General features: G+C 51.0%; 1 protein-coding gene and 1 long non-coding RNA gene across 2 annotated transcripts in view; both read left to right on the top strand.

Annotated features, from left to right (window-relative positions):
* Positions 1 to 18,098, top strand: part of MED10 (mediator complex subunit 10) — a 261,409-nt gene that overhangs the window by 211,399 nt on the left and 31,912 nt on the right. The gene's annotated exons all lie outside the window — the stretch shown is intronic.
* On the top strand, positions 7,724 to 17,123 carry LOC147583995 (uncharacterized). The gene is made up of 3 exons (XR_015240352.1): positions 7,724 to 9,917; positions 13,005 to 13,270; positions 14,756 to 17,123. It is a non-coding gene; the product is annotated as an uncharacterized LOC147583995 (long non-coding RNA).

Below are 18,098 nucleotides of genomic sequence, written 5' to 3'. Positions count from 1 at the left end.
CTGGCTTTCGATTGCAGAACTCTGCCCTGCCCAGAATGCCGCCCCCCCGAAGAGGGGCCCGGTGCCCCACGAGGCCGTGTGATTCTGAGCAGCTGCTCGTCATAACCATAAATGGGGTGGCTGCCGGGAAACCGGGCCCTGGGCTTCTGTACGCACTGGCTTCCTCTCTGCTCCTCTGTGACTTGGTGTCACTGAAGGGACCTGAGTCAGGGGAGCAGAGCTGGAGTCCCACCTCCGTGTGACCGTGGGGCCCTCACTCACCCTCTCTGGGCACCGATCCCTCTGTCCCAGGCACCCGGCACTTTCTAGACAGGCTCTTTCCCTCGCCCCTCCTTGGACCCCACGGGAAGCTCTGCTCCTGACAGCGTCCACGGAGCACTTTGCTTCAGAAGTTCGGACGTTTGCGTGTGAGGAGACCCGACAGGGAAGGAATGCCAGAAAGTCCCCATCACAGAGGCTTCCAGCTTCTCCGTGGGGGTGCATCTGGGCGGCTCGCGGGGGACCCAGCCAGTGATTCAGAGGGGACCCCCTCAGGGAGAAAGGGCTTGCTTCCCCCGGGATAGGCAGGTGAAAGATAATCATGGCACAAGGCATGGACCAGGAGGCTCGGGATTCTAAGGGTCGGGCGCCAGCAGGTGCAAGGACAGCGGCGCTCTTCCTGTGGTTACTGACACTCTGGGCTATCAGTGTCACGAGAGCCAGAGGAACACGAGTGCTTTCCAGGTGATTATGGGCAGAGACTCCCTAATCTCCTCATCTGTAATCTGAGGCAGGATGGACGGTTTCTGCCTTGCCGTTGTGATGCAGGCTCAGCATATCTGGTGAGCCCACCAATACAGGTGGGCAGGAGGGTTGGGGGTGGATGTGGAGGGGTTGGAGGTGGGGATGTGGGGTGCTGGGGGGTTGGGGTGGGGAACTTGGAGGGTATAGCGGTGGGGTGCGTGGGGGTGGGGAGGTGGGGGCAGGGCGGGACTGCCAGTCAGCACCGCCTCCTGCAGGCACCTGCTTGTCCGGAAGGACACCAGGGCCATGCCAACTAGTTGATGCAGGAAAAGGGGATTCCAGGGGGCTTGAGGGTGGCAGGGGGCCGCCTGTGGGTCGTGCGGGCGCCTCGTGGCTGACCATCTGGATTCCCTTCCGGAGCTGCTGCTGCCTCCATGTGGTCTCCGACATCACTCAGACTCTTGAACCCATTGACTTTGCCCTTTGAACCTAATTTCCCAGGCACAGAGGTCTTGGTTTCTGAGGCAGAAGTGAAGTGAGGGGCACCTGGGTGGCTCAGCGGGTTAAGCTTCCGACTCTTGATCTCGGCTCAGGTCATGATGTCACGGTTCGTGAGTTCAAACCCCGCATCGGGCTCCGTGCTGACAGTGCAGAACCAGTTTGGGATTCTCTCTCTCAAAAATAAATACATACATAAACTGAAATAAAAAGTGAAGTGCAAAATGGGTCCTCTACTGACTGAACATTCGAGGATTTGCACGAAGCCTCTTTATTTGGTGCACGGCACATTTTGGGCTCTGCTCCTGAGACTCTACGCTGGGTGTTGGTGCACACGGTACAATCGCGCTTCCCTTGCGTGGGATTTGAGGGCAGGCCCGGTTGGGTAGAGCGGGACGGGGCTGCCAGCCCGCTGGTCCCGGGTCCCCCTCAGCTGCTGCTTCACTGCCAGCGAGACGCCTCCTCGACCCGGGTCTCAAGCTCTGGTCCTGAAGGATGGTTATGGCGGTAGCTCCAGTCACACACGATGGGGGTTCCAGGCACTTTGTACAGGGTCAGGACCGTACGATGATCGTGACTGGGGTGTATGTGTGCACGTGGGGAGGCGTGAGCTGTGTGAGCGTGTGTTGTCGGTTGTGTGTCTGAGCGTGTGTGTGTCCGAGTGTGTGAGCATGAGTGTTTGTGCATGGGTGGGGGAAAACGCATGCGGGTGTGATGGTGTGACATGTGAGTGTGCACGAGTGTGTGGTGTGTTTGTGAGTGTGTGTCCACTGTGTTTTATGCAATGCTGTTCCTGTGTTTGCCTGGGTGCCCCTTGATTGTTCATGATGTAATAGACACATCGCCTGAATTTTATAAGAATGTGAGTTTTGTTCCAGAAATGAAATAAATGGGAAGGAAAGACTCCATTGCCCAGCAAACAAGGCACACGGGCCTCAAAGTGGGGGACCCCTTGCTGGCCACATCTGCCTCCAGGTCTTGGATTATTGCCATGTCTTGGATAGACGCTTCTCATCCAGCCGCCTCCTCCTCCAACCAATAAATGACCCTAACTTTCCCAAGTGGAACAGGGAGTGTGGCCCAGGGTGTACCCTCACATCGCCCCAGATTCTTCTCGAGGTCCCTCATTGACACAATTCAAGGTACTGGCTGGATCCAAGTTTCTGCTTCCTTCACCAAATTGGATTCAATGTTTAGGTAGAGATGGCCAGACTCGACGGGACAGAGGATGTCCTGGAACTTTCCCTGCATGAGGTAATGGCAACAGCTAGTCGAGTCACTGCATTCTTCCCAAAGCGTGGTCTTGAGGGTGGCTCGAAGGGTCCCAGCACCGAGCAGAGCCAAGGAGACTTTCTGTTCTGAGTTCTGGAAGCTGGGACGCAGGATCACCGAGGGAAGCAGCAAGGTGGGTTCCATCCCCAAGAGAAAGTGCACATTTCCTCCCCCTCAGGCTGGGGTTTGGGATTGGAGCCCTGAACAAACAAGAAGAAATGGGTTTTCTTTAAGAAACGGGCCAAAAATACAGATAATTTGGGAGGAGAGAAACAGTTCAAGGTTTGTTTTGCATGTTCTCGAAGCGGCTTTTACACCACATTTATTTCGAAATAGGAAGATCTCCAATCAGTAGGAAACAGTGGTACATTACTTACATTTAAAATATGTGAGGGCAAGAATTTTTGAAAAGACTTACGAATAGACTTTAGTTTACGAACAGAATGTCTGTTTTTTGTTTGGTTTTGCTTAACATCATACATTTTTAGTGTTAAATGCTTTTACTGAAAATGATCTCAAAGGATTTATTTAATGAGGATGCTCTGTTTTGCTTGAGTGGATGGTTAGGGCACAAATCTAGAGTCCTTTTGTCTTGACCTTGTGGACTGTTTTTTGTGAGATGTGGATTTCTCCCCAGAGCCTGATGTGTTTAATTAATGAAGATGGTTGTGAACCAAATAAAGGAGGGTAAACTCTTTCCTGAAAAGCACACGAGGTCAGCCACACTGATGTAGGCAGGAAAGGGGCCGTGGGCTCCCTTGAGAATGCAAACACCTGTCTCCGAATTAAAAAACAAAACAGAAAAGAACACCAGAGTCTACATCCTAGGTGACTGAAATGTCTACTCCACTTAACGCATCCCATCATGGGGCGCCTGGGTGGCTCAGTCAGTTAAGCGTCTGACCCTTGAATTCAGCTCAGGACATGATCTTGCAGTTGGTGAGTTTGAGCCTCGCGCTGGGCTCTGCACTGACAATGCGAAGCTTCCTTGGGATTTTCTAACTCTCTCTGTCTCTCCCCTGCTCTCACTCTCTCTCCCCCTGCTCAAAATAAATAAACTTGAAAAATAAAATTAAAATACAAAGAAACAAACGAGCAAAAACCATCCCATCATGCTTGAGGATCATTATGGTAACACCAATCTGGTCTCGTCATATTACTTTTCCTAAACATCCTATCGATGGAGCAATCAATAATAAAAATGGATACAACATATGAACGCGGTGTGCGTTAGTTTGCCTAGATGTAACTGACTGCTCTGTGATTACTGAAACCAGGATATTTTGCCGAAGCCAATTTGATGAACAGAAATTCTCACGAAAGCATCTAGCCCTTGAGGGGCAAGCGGAAGCCGAGAGGCAAGTCCCACCTACTTACAGAACATGGCTTTGTGTGTTTTGTTTTCTGTGAAGTTCAGCAGCAGTTTAATCCTAAAGCAGAAGCTTCCAGCCAGCTTCAGCGACTGGGAAATTCCATCTTTCACATTTGAAAGGAATAGCGCATGTTAGGAGCCTTGGAGAGAACAGCATACGGGACGTGTGACTCAAGTGCGCCTTATCTCCACAACACCCCGAGTTCATCTTGTACGATTCTAGAGCCAAATCCCTTCCCTCCCCTCTGGGTCAGGCACCAGCCACATCAAAGGTGTTTCCCAGCCTAAATAAGTGAAGGCCTTCTGGAAGGCCCGCAGAGAAACACAGGCTGCTCTGAATTTCAAGAGTGGGAACAAACCTCCATGAATTAATGTTATCTCTTCGTTGCAGTGTGTGTGCAGGGCGCTAACGTGCAGACGCTCATCTGACATCTTAATGAGTCTGGAAAGAGAAGCATTCCCTGCGTCTCAGGTGTCGGTGTTCATGTACCCTGTTCTCTTGCAAATCGTGAGGTCATTCAGATTTTTTGGAAATAGTTGGTTCTTGCTTGTTAAATTCAGAAAATTGAAAAAAAGACAACCTCAAACTAATGTGGCTGATGCATTTCTATTCCAAACGGACCTAGGATCGTCGCTCCTGGTTGTCTTTCCTTCTGGACGATCCCGGCAAAGCCGGAGCTGGTGGTCCAGCTCTTTATGTAGAGGCGATCAGTTTTGTGGCCTTCCCTGTCCTGGCCAGGGCCCCACTCCACAGATCCCCCCCCTTGGGGCCATGGCCTCGAGTCCCTTGGGAAGGCAGTATATGCAGAGTCCCTAGTGGATTGCTGAGCACCTGGGCTGAGGAGAGGAGGGTCCTCGGACACACGCAGGGCCCCTGTTCCCACCAGCTGTACTTGGCCTCCCCCGCCTCTCCAGCCTCACCCACTCTGGACAGAGAATAACCAGAGGAGGGAGGAGTCAGCATGCCCCCACATGTTCTGTCCCTCACAAAGAAGCCAGATTCCACTGAAAACTGTCCAGGGGACAGGATGCACCTTCACCTGCCCCAACTTCCAGGATGGAGATTGTCTCCAATTGGCAAACTCAAGTTTGCTTCCAAAGTGAGCAGACCCCCGCCTTCCCCGAGCCATCTTTCCTGCCTGGCATGCCAAGCGTTTGCTAATCCCAGACAGCCCTTCTTGGTGACATGGATGAGGGCTGTCCTCATGACATGACGCACCAGGGGCGTCTTCCTAGCTCCCTTGTCCATTTATGAAATCATTGTTGGGGGCAATGAGGGGAGAGTTAGGGATGGGGTGTTTGGAGCCACGAAGGGCCCCTTCCAGAGGCCCAGGAGGGTGGGGCCATGTGTGGCTGCCGAGGAGGAAGGACAGTGAAACCCTCTCCAGCTTCCCCCCAGGTGACACACACACGTTTGCTGGGCACCAGCAGGGTGACACTAGTGTGGACTCACTGGCCCCCCAGCAGATAACGCCCCTCGTTAGGCGTCTGGTAGAGAAAATAGCGGGAGACGTGCCGCTGGTTTCCTCTGCGCTCTTGTCAGCAGCCTGCACTCTGTTCTGATTTCTGCACCTTCCAAAGCCTCGGCTTGTCCTCGGGGGAGGGTCCTTATGCCAACCACACCGGCATCGCATCCCGACAGCACAGGCCACGGCTGGGGGCCCTGGCTGTGGAGCAAGTTGCTCGATTCAGCATCTGCCCATCGGGGGCAAGCTGTTTTCCCCTTCCTTTTTAAGACGTAAATTACTCTTCTCTAATTCAGTGAACTTCTCAAAGTGATTCAGAGCAAATAACTGTAGCGAAAGCCGCGCAACTCTGCGGTGCTCCCGAGTGCTTGCCGTGCCGTGTCCACATCAGGAAAGACACCCTGGATGGTCGAGGAGAGCCCAGCTTTACCTAAAGTAGCGAATACTGCATCACATCACTTAAGAGGTGGTAGAATTCTTCAGAAGGAAAATCTCTCCAAATTACCCTTTCATACCAACGAGGTAGGCTTCCACTCTGCAAAAGGTAGAAACAGAAGGAGGAGGGAAAATGTCAGAAGAGTGGAAGGTGAACACCCCCCCACACACACACACTCCAAGGGAGTCCAGTAGGTAGCTCAGTTTCTGCTGGGGGAAGAATCCAGAAACTCAAAGAAGCATCAGGAGCCTGAGGTCTGCAGAGGAGCTCGCCCCAGACTGAAGATGAGGAGGAAACAGAACAAGAAAGAGAGCACAGACCTCTTTCAGACAGGCGCTTTATTCCAAGAATGAGAAAAGCAGCCCCATGCACCTGATGTGACCTGATTGCCCAACCAGCCTGGGTGTTCCCCTGCTGGATATGGATCTTCCAGAATGACAGGATTAAAGAGGGCTGCTTTGTGACCACAATGGTGTCGGAACTGACAAGACCACTGCATAAGCACATCTGCGCACAGACACCAATGTGAGCACTGTCCAACCATGGAGGTGGCCACAGAGTCCAGCCCGGGCTGATAGGTGTGGCTGAGGTTAAACAATTACAGGGTTAGCTGCGCTGTATCCCTTTTACCATCCATATAAGCTTTATTAAGGTGCCCTTGGTAGAATTACTTCATCCTGGCAGCATCCAATCCAGAACCAAGTCCAACTTTCGTGAAACTTCCCCAGAATCACCCAACAAACGCTCAAATCCTGTAAGTTCTTTCTAATCCCCTCTTTCAGAGAAACCCTCCAGTTCCCCATGGTGCACGTTCTCCCTCGTCACAGGTCCACAAACCCAACTCTGCTCATTCCTGGCGAGTTTTGGCTGGAGAGCTCTCACAATCCATTTAACAAATATTCACATGGCATCCGTTGCACATCACACGTCGTGTCCAGCGCCCCGTCTTGTACAGACACAGTCCCATCATTGGTGGCTTGTGGTCTATTGGAAAAGCACCAGCAAAGGGGAAAAGTGGAGGGGTAGAAGAGGCAGCAACACGGGAAACGGACCTGGTCTGTCAGAGCGCTCGGAGACAGTGATGCCATTTCTGAAACTTACACGTGGGTACATGTGAGCTCGACAAGTAGTGCGGGGAGTGGTTCCCCAACAGGTGGGCCACCGATGGTCAGAGCCTCAAAATAAGATGTCGGTTGGGGGTCGTACGTGAATATTGTACAGCTGGGTGTTAGAGGGTGAACACAAAAGCCCACGAAGCAAGAGCTGGCATGAAAACCACTGTCCCCGTGAGGCACTTCGCCTAGCACCATTGTAATTGATTTGTAGCCCAAGGACCCAATCATTTCTCCAAAGCAGATTTTTCCCAAGCTTGACTTCCTGGAACGGTCGGTCAAGTGTGATTGATCACCATCAATTGATGTGCTAGCTCATTAACATTGTGCTAGGTTCTTCTGGGGAATCCAGAAAAATCTGTGTACCTACAGGCAGTTTAAATGTCTGATCCATTGGCATTATTCTCTCACCGTCTGATTCCTTATCACCTTCTCAGGATCCACGTGCTTTTTTTTTTAAATAACATACTTTCAAAAAATAAAGGACTACTCAAATGTCTTCCCATTTTTCTTTCATTCTAAGAATAGCAAATGTGGACCGTGTTTCCTATGTGACAGAAGTTGCCATAAACTCATTAATCCTCAAAGCAACCTAGGAAGTCCCCATTTTACAGGTGAGAAAACAGAGGCAAATGGAGGTCAAATAACTTACACAAGGTCACACTCTTGTGGCAAAGCAGGGACTTGCACTGGGCAGTGTAGCTGCAGAAGTCATGCTGCTGACACTAGTAACACCTGACACTTTATTTCACATCATCTGAACACACACAAGTTCAAGGATGTTGAGGTAATGGTGTGAATCATGGCACGACGGCCCCATCATTATGACTCACACCTGCGAGACCTCTGGAAATGCCATCCATCTAGTTGGCTTTCGGATGGCCCTGGACAACCAGTCCAGGTTGAAGTGTTACAAACAACATCACGGTGTTGTGCTTGGTTGATGAAGTCCTCCTCTCCATCTTTAATCGAGGGCTGTAAGGGGGCAAGATTCCTGAGGCTCCTCCCCTCTGAGGCGGGTTGATCCTCCCCCACTCCGCCTCCATCTGCACATAGGAGAAGCATGGTGGAGCAAATTCACCTCAGCCTAATTCCCAGAACGCTCAAAAACCTAGTACAAGAGATTTCTGTTTGAGTCAAAATGCTCTAGGTACCAACACGTTCTTTGTACCAAATTATAGACCCATTGCTTTTGAGTTTCCCTTCTGATGCTGAATTAATTTTTTTCTGAATGCTGGACCTGAAGCCCATTACTAAGAAGTCAGCTTTCACCCATGTCCCTTGTGGAAACTCTGGTTTACAAATTATATGATAAATGGTAAGAAAAGGAGAAGAAATGAATGGTTGAAACAGGTGCACACGTGATCAAACGTGAATTTCACAGAATGCACTGAGTAAGAGAGTAAGATACTATGCCACCAAATGGAACCACTAATCTGCTGGAGACACTGGTCAGCTCTTGGCATCAGGCTCCAAAACCAACCCCAGCCCTAAACATGCCATATTAACAAAGGAATTTCATCCACTGTATTTTCGACTTGAGCCTGACTTCCCAAGTTTCCAAGAGAATTATTAGGAAAACAGTTTGATAGCAAACACTTTAGGTGCAACTTCTGCATTGAGGAAAAAAAATCTAAGCCAATTCAAAGGTGTAAAAATATCAGTCCACGAAATACAGGGTTTTATTCAGTGGCATAATGTAAAGTTTGCCTAACACATAGTATACATGTGAAAAGCAATGAGGGGGGGAGACGCTTTTCAAGAAGCCGCTGAGGGTCGGGACCGTTTCTTGTGTCTCAGACATCGGATGTACCTGACACCTCCCTGGCCAGTACCTGCTTCTGGTCCCGAGAGCACAACTTTTCTTTTTCATTTATTAGAACTGTTCTTTATGAATTGTACTCGACATCACGAAACAGGAGACTGGAACATATTTGTACCTCCCTTCCCTGTTCCTGCAGCTTTACAACAAACGGTGTGGCCAGCGCCTCCTGGCCCTGAATGCAGGTGGAGAGTCTTTCGTTTTTTCCCTCCTGTTTATGGGCAGGATGGTGACAAGACACCAGATCTTCTCCCGAGGCATCCCTGCTCCAGGCCTCTGGATATCCCAAAGCCCAATCTGATGACGTGCCTCTAAACATGAAAGTCTTTCCAGGATAAGATCCAACCTCCTCAGCGAGAGGGCCCCCCCTTCTTCACGACCAGCTCCCCCGGCCGCTGGGGGCCTCCTCTCTCCCTGACCCTCTTGGAAGCTTCACCTCAGAACCGGCTCTGTTCTCTTCATCTTCGAAGTGCAGCTCACTACACATCTTCCACATGCCTCCCCGACCCACCCTTCTGGCCAAGCACCTATATATAGCTTGCCTCCCTTTGTGGCCTTCTTCCCTGGTGTAGCTGTTGGTTTTCTTCTGTGGCCCTTCCTAGACCTGAAGAGTCAGAATAGCACAGCCGATGCCCCGTGTGTCTGCAGCTCCCTTCCCTGAGCTTGGCACGCACTGGGTGATCAGCAAGGCAGACCTGTGGGCAGTGGAACAGATCAAGTCACCAGCAAGGGACTGGTGACAGAAGACAGAGTGGCTTTGTGTTGTACATGCCTTCAGAGACAGAGGGGGGGCCCCTTGCAGACATGTAAGTGGGAGCCTGCCCTCCATTAGCCCACGTTGCACTGCCCACGACCGGGAGGGCTCCCCACAAATGTCCCTCCTTGGTCCTCCTGTACCTTTCTCTTCAACTCCCTGCCCTTCTCTCTTCCAGGGGCCCGAAGCATTCAGGGAGGTTGGCTGGGAATTGAGGGGAGGTTTAGAAAGACACACCAGGGAGGCATGTGACTGTTCTTCCCAGACTGGCATTTCGCAGACGCTGGCCCCAGGAGGCCGTGGGCAGAGGCGGCACCATGGGATTGGATCATGTCCAGGAAGAGTCCGCCCTGGCTGTCCATCCCAAAGGGCCGAGCAGAGCTGCAGAACTCAGGAGCCTCAGGAGCCCCTGGACCAGAGAGACCCAGCCAGAGTGGAAGGAAAGAGACCCCCGCAGTCCAGGTAAGCTGAAGGCTGTGTCTGTGGCTCCAGCCTTGGAGAGGGCCTTAATTTATTAGGAAACATTTACCCACACCTTCCACGTGCCATAGTCCAGGGGCGTGGGAAACATCAGTGAATGAATCAGACAAAGGTCCCTGTCTTCTGGGGCCTTACGCCCCAGCAGAGAAACATAGACAAGTAAAGGAGACACAATAAGTGAAAAAATTAGTCTGTATTAAAATTTTTTTTTTACATTTATTTATTTTTGAGAGACAGAGCACAAGTGGGGGAGGGGCAGAGAGAGAAGGAGTCACAGAATCTGAAGCAGGCTCCAGGCTCCGAGCTGTCAGCACAGAGCCCGACGCAGGGCTCAAACTCACGAACTTCGAGATCATGACCTGACCCGAAGTCGGACGCTTAACCGACTGAGCCACCCAGGCGTCCCCAAAATGAATCTGTATTTTAGAAGATGATCAGTCCTATGGAAAAAGACAGAAATACAGCAGAATCAAAGGGGAGCTGATGCTTGGTACATAGGCAACTCAATGAGTACTCCCCGAGGAACGAATGAATGAATGAATGAACCAATGCCCATGGGCTCGTCAAAGTTGCCTGACATTAAATGCACTGTCCTTACAAGCTTCTGCCTTTATCTACCTTTATTTGTGTCTCCAATGCCCAGCACAGAAGGGATTTAGTAAATGTCAGACAGATAGATTGGACTTGTGCTGTAGGCCCCAGAGGAGGGTTGTTTCATATTCTCAAGTGGACAATGAAGTCTAGACTCCGTCTGGAATTCTAAGTGTCCCCGGGGTCTGTCCTGATCAATTCAGGAGGCCCCGTGCCCCTAGCAGCTTGACGATAAAACACGGCCAGGCCACTATTGGGCACTTTAAATCACCCTCTTATTAATCCATTCCTTCCACCAATATTTCTCATCTCCTTTGGGATTTCAGGCTAGCTCAGGCCCATCTCTGCATGTATTTTGTCCTTGAAAAAGAAAAAGGAAGGGGCTTTTCCAAGTGGTTCCAGTGATGGTTGGGTACAGGCAGAGGAAGTGGAGATAAATCCTTGCGATCCTACCCGGGGGACAAATTCGTAGCAGGATTAAGAAGAGATCATAGATGTCCTTCGAAAAATGAGGTGTAGATAAGTGTGGGAGATGATTATCTATGACTCCTTGCCGAACTCTCGAGGGCTCCCGAACTGCCTTTGCCTGGTTAGCTCTGCCTCTTAGCTGTTGCTGCAGGAGCCAGAGGATCTGATACGTGGCTGTTGTTTCTCACAACAGGATGTGGCTCAGATTGGTTTGCCCGAGGTCCCCAGACAGCTGGTGACAAGGACAGGCTTGGAACCCACAGTGCTGAGGGTAGACGAGGCCCCCAGAGAAGGTCCCACTGGAGACTGGAGGGCAGGCAGAGGGAACAGGCCTCAGTTTAGGGAGAAGGGGACAGATGGGGACCCCACAAGTTGCCAGGGACTCTGAGTTCTGCATGCAGGATGCAGCGGAGAGCCTGCGGTGGGAGCTTGGGGTGGGGGCCGTCCCTGGCTGGGGGCCAGGCCCCAGTGTAGCTGACCCCCCCTTGCTGAGGTCCTGGGGTCCAGCTGTCCAGCAGGTGAAACACCGGCCACTGAGATTCCCCTGACTCCTCTGAAAGTTCCAAGGGGAAGTCAAAGAAAGGATCCGTTGTGCCATTTACATTAAATGGGAAAGGGCTGCTTCTGACATCTTTCCGTGTGTATGTGCAGAGATGCGCGTATATGATATACATACATATATAATGTATGTGATTCTTGTCTTCGTACAAAAAAATCCAGTCTGCTGTAGGATGTAAAGTTAAAACTGCTCTTTGTCCCCACTCCTTGGGCCCGGAGGAAAACCCTCCTAGGGGCGCCTGGCTGGCTCAGTCAGTTAAGTGTCCGATTTCGGCTCAGTTCATGATCTCACGGTTCATGGGTGCGAGTCCTGCATCAGGTTCTCTGCTGTGAGCGTGGAGCCTGCTTTGGATTCTCTGTCTCCCTCTCTCTGCCTCTCTCTCTCAAAAATAAATGAACATTAAAAAAAAGAAGAATGTTAAGAAACTGTCCCTAACACTGATGTCACCTGAGACCTTTTCCCTATGTGTCCAATTCCTGCCATTGGAATTTCTCTCCATAAAAATTTAAATACCCACAGGAAGTGCCCAGTAAATGGTGGGTCACAATGTTATAAGGATGCCAGCTGAGTCCATGGTGGGTGTGCAGCGGGACTCCGTACGGGCCTGGGGTTAATACAAGGGGGGCAGTTCTGTCGGAAATCTGAAATACACAGTTGTTCACAATGTGGACGAAGAGCCCTGGGGATGGGCACACATGTAGGGGGGGGTCCCTTGCTGCCAGCACTGAGGACCTGGCGTTTATCATGAAAGGACTTGATGTATCTACAGGGCTCCAGGACCTGAAGTGGGTCCTCCCCATCAATCACCTTCGGGTGGCAGATGGGGAAATGGGGACCAGCAGGCTGGGAGCTCATGTGAGGTGGCCCACCCTGGGGCAGAGACAGAACCAGGAACCACCCACCTCTCTCCGTGCCTGGGGCCACTGACACCTTTTGGTCTCAGTGCTGTGGCCTTGGAAACGTGGCTGTACAAAACGGTCAAGAAGAAATGCCCTAGATCTATCCCATTCTAGCCAGGCGGGTGAGGGTTGGGGACATTCTGGTGGCTTTAGCTCTCTTTCCCTCTCTAATAGAGATGCTCTATTCTAGTGGGTTCCTTGGAAACAAGAGCCTAGTGCATCAGAATAGCACAGCAACATGGAGGACGTGCTTACTTTCTAGCCGGGATCCAGGCCCTGGCCCTGGAAAAGCTTGATTTGACCTAATGAGGAGGGAGACGAACATACGCTCTCCCCCTCCCAAAGCAACGGTGCGGCCCTGTTACAACCCAGGGAATGATCACCACCAGCCAGGAAGAATGTCTGGCAGTTGCTACGCCATCAACCTTGAAATTGCTCACAACCAAAGGGCGTGAACTGCAGAGATAAAGCTGTCTGGAAACACGCACGGCCCCACGGATGGCTGCCTATTTAAACTTGTTGCAATTTTTAATTCTTTTTCTTTTCTTTTAGCCGTGTGTTGTTCCTAGCTAAGTGATCTGGACGAGTGCCAGACGCAGCGCTGCTTTGGGGGGAAGCAGGAAAGGCCACGAACTAAATGCTGCTGTTTGCAAAAAGCTTGCTGTGACCTGCCGTGTGGGTGCTGGCTGAGTGTAGACTGAGTTCTGACACTGGGGTGAAGCCAGCCAGGCCCTGGCAGTTGGGTTCTCAGATGCTCCAGCCCTGAGCGGAAGGCTGGGAAGTATTATGGCCGTGCGTCACCTGCACACAACGTGGAGGTGGGCACAACCATGGTGGAAAGTGGATGTGGATTAGTTGAATCGTGGTAAACATCATGCCAGTAACCTGAGTCACTGGGCCGTCCTTCAGGCTGACCTCCTAGATGGATGCCCCTGTCCTCAGCAGACCAAATGTCGTCATATCTGAGGGGACTGCCCAACCTCACACACCCCTCCCTTGGGCCCCTCACCAAGCTTGGCTTCTCTTAGCTCTTACTGTGCATGAACGATCTATGATCTCTCCCCACTAGACTGTAAGTTCCTGAGAGGGGAACACCATGTCTGGTTATTCCATGGAACATAGGTCACGCATAGTTGGTGCTTAACAAATGAAGATTGGGTGAAGAACGCTCCAAGTCATGTACGAAATTCCCCATCCTGTCTTGGCTACCATCTTGTTCGGGTCACAGAAGCTCCTGTCTTCAATCCCCTGCTCCCCCGCAACTGTATGACCACACATGTAGAGCAGGTATCACTTGGTAGAACACAGGTCCAGGATGTAAGACAGTTAGGTCTGGTAAGAGTATTCCATTCTGCTCCCCTCCTTCTTTGGTATTTCCCAAGAAATGTCTCTGCAGTTTACAGCTGATGGCGCATGAATGTGGGGGTCTCTTAAGCTAAAAGGCTGACGGGGTGGCGTCTCTCTGGTACTGGGCGGGTCCATTGTTTCTCTTGGTCCAGCTCAGGAGCATGGCCTCAAGCCAAGAAGTGAGCAGGCTCCTTGAGGACAGAAGGCTAGAGAGACATAAGGTAACTCTAGTCCGTTTCTCCCCCACAGCACTATCGCCATTTTGAGCGGGTGACTCTGTGCTGTGGGACTGTCCTGTGTGTCGCACAAAGTGTAGCGGCCTCCCTGGCCTCCACCAGAACGTACTACTGGCAGCCGCCTCTCCCAAAGCAAATGGCAAATAGTGTCTCCAGATACTGTCCAGTGTCCCCTGGGGTAAAATAATGGCCGGCTGTGAACCAACACTTCAGTTATATGCATGAGTTAATGTTGATGGTGGGGTAGGGGTAGAGCCACTGAGCACCCTCTTCCTGCCAATGCCCCCTATTTTTATGGGTCCAGCCCTCCTGCCAATGGGATTTTAAGACCAAGAGTTAGGTTTATCTTTGGTGATTTGAAAATATTTAATAGATTATTGTGATTCCTATATCAGAGCATTCTGGTTTTCTAAACTTTTTACAATTATTGTCCAAGCAACTTTCTTAGCCCAACTGGGGTCTGAGATGGTTAGCATGAGTGTGTCCATCATACGGATGGAAAAACCAAGTCCTGCAAGGGTCAAGAGGCAGTACTAAGGCTATGGCTCCAGGCTCCTATGGCACTGAGGTGGCTACAACACCATAACACAATCCTTCTAGAGCCTAGTTCCACAGAACCATTAACCTTGTTTGCTTCTTCATTTCTTCTTTAACATCTGCATTATTTCATTGGAATCTCCTGCCAGCGATTTAATTATTATCCCCTTGTTGCTTCTACAGATGGGCTACCTAATTAATAGCTGTGTTTCGGGAACACTGCCCCTGGAAAGGGTGTACCGAATCCAGGCCCCGCTGAAGGTTTGGATGGCATGCTTCTTCTGTCCCTGAAATAAGCAATTGGATTCAACACGCCTGAATCTCAGAACCAGCTTGGGCAGAGAAAAGCCATTATCTTCAGGAAGGCTGCAGGTGCAGCTGTGGGCTCGGGCAGGCGGAGCTGGACCCGGCCGGGAGAGGAGACGGTTAACACAAAATCCATATGGAGACCTGGCGAGGTGTTCCAGCTGTTGTAGGTTGGCAGAGATTCACAGCCAGCAATGAGCGAGGAAGTTTGGGGCCCTCGTGGGGCTCCTCTGGAAGGGTAATGACGTCTCTGCTCAGCTTGGGGTTTTACGTGCATCTGTTCGATGGGATGCGTGGGCACTGCCGTTGCCAGGCTGGAAAACAGTAACCCAGGCTGAAAACGTAATAGAACGCACCCTAGGAGAGAGGGTGATGGCTGGGTGTGAGAGCCACGGAGTTTTGCAACAGAGGAAAGGAGAGGGGAGTGCGTTGGAGACGGGAGAATGGATGATTGATGGCACATTAACGTATGCGCCAGGCTGAGGTCGCTGTTCGGGAGTCCTTGGAAGCGTGGTCTGACCGCCCAACTGTGGCTCCCACTGACAAGCCCCTCTGCCCCCCCTGCCACACTGGGGGGGGGTGGGATGGGGAGGCTGGGTTTGGGGGGGAACTGCTGGCTCTGAGCGCGCTCCGCCCACGCACCAGGGCAGGCACCCGGCCCCGTGGCTCCCCCCCACCTTCAGTAACAGAGGCAGCTGCAGTGACCATCATTTCTCAGGGACTGCTCACACGGTGATGTTATTTCATAAACATAGCGGCCCTCGCGGGCTTTTAGGGTAGGCTGCAACGTTCTTGCCCCAAATGGGCCCTACTGGGGAGCACATCATGTCCTCTGGAGCGTTTCCTGAGGTTGCCATAACAAAGTACTGCAGATGGGGTGACCTCAAACAACAGAAATGTATTCTGTCGCAGCTCTGGAGGCCGGCAGTCCCAACGTCACGGGGCCCGTCCCTTCCGCCCTGCGCTGCTGAGGCCCGTGATGAAGAAGGGTGTGAACTGGTCCCTGTGAGGAAGGCCCCTCGGTCTCCGTCGGTGGGCTTTGCTGTTTGAGGAAGGGGAGACGGGAGAATGGCTCACAGCGATGCCGGGCCTCAGGGAGGGGGCGGCCTGGCTGTCTCAGTCCCGGGCCCCTGGACGCTTTCCTCCAGGTCTTGAGGTTGACTTCCCATGACAGTCACTGAGTGTGTGCCCTGCGGAGGGGTTTCCAGAGCCTCGTCTCAGCGTCTGTCACAGGTAATGGCACCCAGGCGTGCTTGGGCCGGCTCTGTGGGCTGGGCTTCTCGAGCAGCTTTCCTCCTACAACGGTTGCCCCACTTGACAGATGAGAAAACCAAGGCCCAGGGAGCTCAGGGAGTTTGCTCCAGCTCAGTGGCAGAGCTAGTAAGTAGGCGAGCCAGGATGCAGCAGCCCCAGGTGGTCAGCCCCTGAGTCCACTCTCCTCCCCTCCCCTCACACAGCCTCCAGCAAGGTGCAGGCGACTCTAGCGAGTGGATGTGCACCTGTGAGTGTGTCTGTGAGTGTGCATTTGCAAGTGTCTGTGAGTGTGCATCTGTGTGCGTGTCTGCGAGTGTACATGAGTCTGAGTGTGAGGCTGTGAGACTGTGCCTCTGTGAGTGAGTGTGCATCTGTGTGTGTGTCTGTGAGCGTGTCTTCTGAGTGTCTCCATTCCTGCAGTCGTAGGCCATATTTCACATAGAGAGTAGGCAGTGAAGGCTGAATCAAAATTAAGTCATTATCGTATGAATGAGGCTAGTTCTATAATTTATCATCACCATAGATTTTCTATATTTCAAGTGAAGATAATAGAATTTTCTGCCTTAAGTATGAGATGGGAAATGTAAATCTTGGGTCGGGTGAAATGCACTTGCTGAGGAATCTGGACAGGACGGGAAACCGCCATCTGTAGTCCCAGTGTTCCACAGTTGTATTTTGGGTCTGGATGGAATAAGATAATTTTGAACCTTCGTGCCTTCTCACTTCTCCCTGACGCTTCGGCTCCCAGGGTCCTGTGGCCTCAGACCATGGGGATGCCAATGCAGAGCAAGCATGGACTCATCAAGTTTCACCACAAATCCCACATCCCAGGAGCCCTTTTATAGTGTCTGTCTGCTGCCTCATGAGAGAAATCTCTCTCCACTCAGCCCCAACCTTATTTTCCTAAGTAGGTTTCTGTGAAAGAACTTTCCATGTGGTACTGTTCACAACATGAAGTGTAATAAATTGGACCACTTCTTTGTCCAAGAAATTAGCCTTTCAGTGTTGGCATTTAGAACATTAAGGGGAAGGCAAAACTTGTGAAGAGTTAAGAAAACACGGATTCTACTTGGATTGAAACTTTAAAAGGCTGTGCAGTAGGGTGGTCTGTGGGTGGGGTGACCCATGATTGGGGAGGTCCGTATGGTGGGGATCGTTCATGGGGCAGAGAGGTCCATGGGGTGGAGAGGCCCATGGGACGGAGGTGATCCATAGGTGGGGAGGCTCATGGGGTGGGGGTTATCCATGATTGGGGAGGTCCATATAGTAGAGGTTGTCCATGCAATAGAGAGGTCTATGGGGTGGGGAGGTCCATATGATGGGAGAAGTCCAGGGAGAGGGGAGGTTCATGGGGTGGGAAGGTCTATATGGTGGGGAGGTCTATATGGTAGAGAGGTTGAGGTAGTGGAGAGGTCCATGGGTGGGGTGGCTTATGTGGTAAGAAGGCCGTGAGATGGGGTGATCCTTTGCTGGCACTCTCTTTAATTCTCAATGTTTTCTAAAGCTCCAAGCAGGGAGTCATGGAAGAAGAAAGGGGTTTGGCAGGTGTTGGCTAGCATGTAAAAGGTGGGAGGGCAGAGTTGTCCTCTGTTTCCATTATCCTGGTCACCAAGGGACATATTTATTGACCGAGAAAGATGATCGGGGAAAATGGGAGCACTCGTCTTGCTCACTCTCAATCCAAATATAATTTATTAGGATTTATGATAAATTAAAAACCCTAATAATATTTAAGATTAAACATTAATTATTTACATAGTATATTATTAATTTGGAAATCTGGGGGAAAAACACATTTAGCCAAAAAACAAACAAGCAAGAAGAAAACCAAGAACAAACAAACAAAAATCCACTGGAAATAATTACCGTTGACAGTCTGAAGTTTACTTTTCAAATGCTTTAGAATGTTATAAAAAACATGAGACCTTCTTTATTTTATTTTATTTTATTTTATTTTATTTTATTT

Source organism: Puma concolor, chromosome A1 (assembly GCF_028749965.1).
Source record: "Puma concolor isolate L17-30 chromosome A1, mPumCon1.1.hap2, whole genome shotgun sequence".
In the NCBI taxonomy this organism is placed as follows: Eukaryota; Metazoa; Chordata; class Mammalia; order Carnivora; family Felidae; genus Puma; species Puma concolor.
The sequence above is the reverse complement of the archived record's forward strand: the minus strand, read 5'-3'. Positions and strand labels throughout refer to the sequence as shown.